This window comes from Schistocerca piceifrons, chromosome 3 (genome assembly GCF_021461385.2).
Source record: "Schistocerca piceifrons isolate TAMUIC-IGC-003096 chromosome 3, iqSchPice1.1, whole genome shotgun sequence".
NCBI lineage: Eukaryota > Metazoa > Arthropoda > Insecta > Orthoptera > Acrididae > Schistocerca > Schistocerca piceifrons.
In genome coordinates, this window is record NC_060140.1 from 312,990,348 (window position 1) to 312,996,211 (window position 5,864).

The 5,864-nt window shown below is 42.4% G+C and overlaps 1 non-coding gene across 1 annotated transcript; it reads right to left on the minus strand.

Moving 5' to 3' along the window:
• Nucleotides 1-2,199: 2,199 nt before the first annotated feature.
• Nucleotides 2,200-2,274, minus strand: Trnat-ugu. The gene has a single exon. It is a non-coding gene; the product is annotated as a tRNA-Thr (tRNA).
• Nucleotides 2,275-5,864: the final 3,590 nt, after the last annotated feature.

Below are 5,864 nucleotides of genomic sequence, written 5' to 3' on the forward strand. Positions count from 1 at the left end.
TTGTGCTCGGGTGATTCATGTGAAGAGGTTTCTGACGTAAATAAGGAACACTACTGAAATTAAGAGATTTTGAACGCGGAATGCTAGTTGGAGCTAGATGCATGGGACATTCCATTTCGGAAATCGTTAGGGAATTCAATATTCCGAGATCCACCGTTTCAACAGTGTGCCGAGAATACCACATTTCACGCATTACCTCTCACCGTGGACAACGCAGTGGCCGACAGCCTGCACTTAATGACCAAGAGCAGCGGCATTTGCGTAGAGTTGTCAGTGCTGAAAGACAAGCAACACTGCGCGAAATAGCCGCAGAAATCAATGTGGGACTTACGACGAACGTATCCGTTATAACAGTGCGGCGAAATTTCGCGTCAGTGTTCTATGGCAGTAGACGACCGACGTGACTGTCTTTGCTACCAACACAACATCGCCTGCAGCGCCTCTCTTGAACTCGTCATGATATCTGTTGGACTCTAGGCGATTGGAAAACCATGATCTGGTCAGATGTGTCCCGACTACAGTTGGTAAGAGCTCGAGTGCAGCGCAGACCCCGCAAAATCATGGACCAAAGTTCTCAACAAGGCACTGTGTAAACTGGTGGTGGCTCCATAATGGTGTCGGATATGTTTACACGGAATGGAGTGGGGTCCTCTGGTCCAACTGAATCAATCATTTACTGGACATGGTTATGTTCGGCTACTTTGAGACCATTTGCAGCCTTTCATGGGCGTCCTGTTCCAAAACAACCATGTCATGTCACCGGTCCACAATTGTTCGCGACTGGTTTGAAGAATATTCTGGACAATTCGAGCTAATGATTTTGGTACCCGACATGAATACCGTCCAACATTTATGGGACGTAATCGAGAGAACTGTTCCTGCACGACATCCTGCACCGGCAACACTTTCGCACTTACGGATGACCACAGATGCAGCGTGACTATTTCAGCAGGGGTCTTTCAAATAGTTGTTGAGTTCATGCAAAGTATATTCACTCCATGTTCTATTACAATTTAAAAGTATATTTTTTTCAAAATAAAAACTGATTATTATAGAAACGTTAATTAATTATTAAATAACAGAAAATGCCTTGTAAGAACTGTTTGCCACAAAATCAAAAATAATTTTTTGGCTTCATGTCTTGCTCAAGAGTCGTATCTTCCAGCAGGAGAGCTGTCCAAGTCTCACGTCCAGAATCGTGCTGCCGTGGTTTGGAGAGCATGATACTGAACTCATGTTAATGTTTTGGTCAGCAAATTCGCCGGATCTGAACCAGATGGAACATATTTGGGACGCTATCGGGTGCCAACTCCACGCCCACTAACTACCGACACATAATTTACGGGAATTCGGTGATTTTTAGGTAAACATGAGGTGCCTCACAAGTCCGGAGACCTACCAACGACTTCCGGAATCCGCGCCACATAGATCCACTGCGTTGTTATTGAGTTCTAAAGGCGGACCAACACGCTGTTAAGCAGATGGTTCCTCAGTGAACAAATCATTGTCATTTCACTTTTAGTATCGTCTCACAGATAGCGCCGTAGGACTGTAACACCATTTTACGTTAGCAACACCTATTTCCAACTACATCCATACATATTATAAATTTGTGTGTGTATGTGCGTGTGTATGCTTGAAAATTGGTACACATACTGCAGGGGACAGTCGTTGTGGGGTTAAGAACCACCTACCTATCAAAGAGGTGGAGGTGAAAAACAAGCAGAGCCTGTGAGGCGTGATTTTCCAGATTTATCTACCCAGTATTTGTGAAAGAGAGCACTTAGCGACTTGCAACAAATTTTAAAAATAATTTAAAATCTTTACGAAATTCTTTCTTGCTGACAACCCCTACAAAGTAATGAAAGGAAAATTGCTTATCGTTTATTACTTTTCTTCTATTCATGCAATTATAATTTATTACTTCTTTGCTATTAACTGTATTCATGACACATTTTACAGACAATACGCACATATACCACTGAATGTACAAGCAAAATTGTATCATTCTACGACATATACTTCAGGAGACATGACGCCGTATAGAATCTGATGAGCGTAAAACTGTTGCTTCTTTGCTACTAACTATTCTCAATAAACTTCGCACATAATATCCAAGTACGAAATTAGAATTATATATTAATACCTTCAGCTGCTGACGGGCGTTGATATATATCAACGTGGACAGGTGAAAATGTGTGTCCCGACCGGGACTCGAACCCGGGATCTCCTGTTTACATGACAGACACTCTATCCATCTGAGCCACCGAGGGCACAGAGAATAGTGTAACAGCAGGGAATATCTCGCGCACGCCTCCCGCGAGACCCACATTCTCACCTTATATGTCCACACACTACATTCGTAGTGTCTCTACCCAACACACTCATTACTCGTGGAAGACATTCTTACCAAGTCCCGTAAGAGTTCGGGTAATACGTGTGCATCCGCACAGAAGAAGAAGGTCATGGCCGGTATTGCCAGAGCTATATACGTTCATGGATATGGTGTCTGTTCTTTCGGACCTGTCCGAAAGAGCAGATACCATACCCATGTAAGTATATAACATTCAAGTATGTCACTGAATGTACCTACAATATTCTACCATAGTACGACATGGTTTGAGAAATGTGACGTCATAAATATTAAGCACAGGACCAGACGCTGAGTGGTAAGGGTGTGGATGCACAGCTATGAATAAATATACTTGGGAAACGCCGGGTTTCTTTGGTAATGTACATGTAGAACTGAATTTATTCTCGGGAGTAATAATTGTTGTTTTCTATAAGAGCTGGTAACAGAAGGCAACGGCGCTATGAAACCTTAGAACGCCCGCAGAGATTCCAGTTCTCTGACACAGCAGCCTAAGCGCCACCGCTGGCCTTTACGAGCGCCGCAGGCTCCACCTGTTCCCCGATGCGTCGCTCTTCAGCTCCTGCCGCACAATTGCACAACAGGCGCATCCTGGCAACCCGCTAGGCTCAGGCGGCGTATGTGTGGTATGCCTTGTAGGCGCGTCACGCATTGTGCCGCCCTTTCAGCGTATTCCTGCGCTCGCTCCGGAAGCGCTCGGCGGTGGTAAAACGGTAGGCACGGGTGCTGGGAACCCTTTAATATATATATCTCTGTCCCAGCTGCACGTTGGTTAACTAGTATCATTCTTCCAACCTAAAATGAAATGCGAACGTTATCTCATGTGGACGCTACATTTCGCTAAGAAGGGTATTTATTTATAGCAGTAGGGATGAATCGTATTATTTACAAACGCTATACGGACTGTCTCACTGAAATTCGGCAGCACACGATAGACAGATGAGAAATTGATATGCACAGCCGACAACAAATTGGTGACGATGACGCTAAAACCTTCCACACCGCCTTTAGCCTTGGTAACAGCTCCTTTACGTAAGGATGGGATAACAAGTTGTTTTAGGTGTTCCACGTTCAGTTGAAACCATTTCTTGGTTGTTGGATACCGTTCAAATAACAAATTTTGTGCATGGTGCTTGCTATGTTTCATCCGCTGTCTCAGATAACCGCTTAAATTTTCTTTACAATTGAGATCGGGCGATTTAACAAGGTAATTGAGGTGCGATAAGATAACAAGGAAGGTGCAGTAAATATTCCGGAATTTCAATCAAGAATAGGTGCAAACATGAGTAGTTTGGAAGCAGACTCCCGTGGCGTAGGAAAGCAATCTTCCAGTCAAGATCATACAGCAATTAGGTTTCTTTCAGACTACACTGATGAAATTGCTCCATTTTAGTAGTCATATACAGTCGTTCGCTCGATGACAGATCCGTACATGAAGAAGAAAAAGCTGCTCAGGTCACATCAATAAACGAGAAACGAAGTAGAAGTAATTCTCTGAACTATAGCCACATATCATTGACAGACATGTAGAGGATTTTGGAACGTTTCAACGTTATGAAACACCTCTAAGAAAACGATCTATTGACACACACCCAACATGGACTTAGAAAGTATAGAGACAACTGTCTCTTTATTCACACGAAGTAATTAGTGCCACCGACAGTCAATCTCATGTTTATATCACCGCTGCTACTGTTTGTTACCAAAACGCTTGTAACTTGTTTTTCACAAATGACCTCTAATCAAATTGTGTGGAGTATCGTCTCAGTTGTCGACTGGATTCTTGATTTCTTTTCCTAAAGTCAACACTTTATAGAAACTAGTGGGAAGTCACAGAGTAATACAGAAGTGATATCCGACGCTTCTCAAGGAAGTGTTGAGCGTGGATTACTCTATGGCTAAGGGCATTGTCCTCGAAAGTCTAGGAAACCCATCTGAGAGCCATATGGTTTTCATCTGCCCGACGTTTCACGATTAACTTCGTTTCATGTTACTCTTCAGTATTTCTATATTCCCTTATAGTAAATTATCTGAATTCCACAAATTATACGCAGAGATGTGCTGACTCATCAAACAGAATTCATTTGCAGTACCGATTGGCTATGAAACAGTATCCAATGGAAAGAGACGTCTGTGTGTATAGCTAATGCAGCACACGCCAGTGATGAATTTCGCATGTAACGGATCCAACCAACCGCTATGGGGCATAAACGTGCAGTGTGCCAAGTTTTGAAATATTAGTGTGGTTTCCTGAATATTTGATAGTATTACAAGAATTTACGCACACGTAAGGCAGCAACAATATATGGTATTTTAAAATCCATGGTGTTTTTGTGTGTACATTTCCAAACGCTACCTTTTCGATTACTTGCCTTGTTGAAATACCTTATGAGCTCGTTATGTGGCACCGTTATGTACTGTTAAAAATGTACGGTAAAGGATGACGTTCGACATGAAGCCAATAAGGGCGCGAAATGTGGACATGCATTATTATGAAATTCTCACCACCGCTGCTGCTGTGGCTTACGATTTAGCTGAAAATAGGTTTATGCAACGAAGGAACTATTGGGTTCGGAACCGAGAGTAGTTTCTAAAGAATTTGATACAATATGCCATGTGATCGCTTTCGCGAGAGAGACTGGACATTTTTATAACTTCTTTAAGGCTGCAGTTCTGCGATAATGAATGTCACAATCGGTAGTTCAGTTGAAGAGTAACGGACAACTCTAAAACAGCAGCCACAGATTTTGGATATACTAAGGTACAAGGAAGGCAACAACGAAGAAACCTTGAGAAACAGAAGAAATACTTCAACAGATCGACAAAAGGAGGGAGTATAACAATGTTCATGGAAAGACAGGAACTCTTTAGGAATGAAACAGGCAAGAAGTGCAGGGAACCCAAGGTGAAATGTGCGCAGAGAGAATGCGAAGAAGTCGAAAGAGAAACGATCGTCGAAAGGACCGATTCAGCATATACAAAAGTCAAAACAATCTTCTGTGAAACTAACACAGACGACAGAGCAGAGAGGTGAAAAGAGAAAATGGAAGGCTTGTACGAGGGGGGAGGGGGTGGGGCAGAAGAAATTGGAATCGATGTGGAAGACATAAGGAACCGAGTATTAGAGTTTCATATAGGTTTAGTAGACCTGGTATCAAATCCATCAAATAAAGTGGAAGGGAAATCATTGGTGAAAGGGACAACCATACTACTGTTCAAGATGGTGTGTAGAATCTGAGTCTAGAGACATAATATCAGATGTCTGTGAAAACATCACCGACAGAATTCCAAACAAAGCAAGGCCAGACAGATAAGTGCGACATCAATCACACTATCAGTTTAACAGCTCTTGCATGCTACATTTGACAAGAATAATATTCAGAAGAATGGAAAAGAAACTGAAGTACCGTTAGACGATCACTTTGGTTTTAGGAAATGATCGAAATGGGATTAAAATTCAAGCTGAAAGAATATCAACGATGAGGCATCAGAG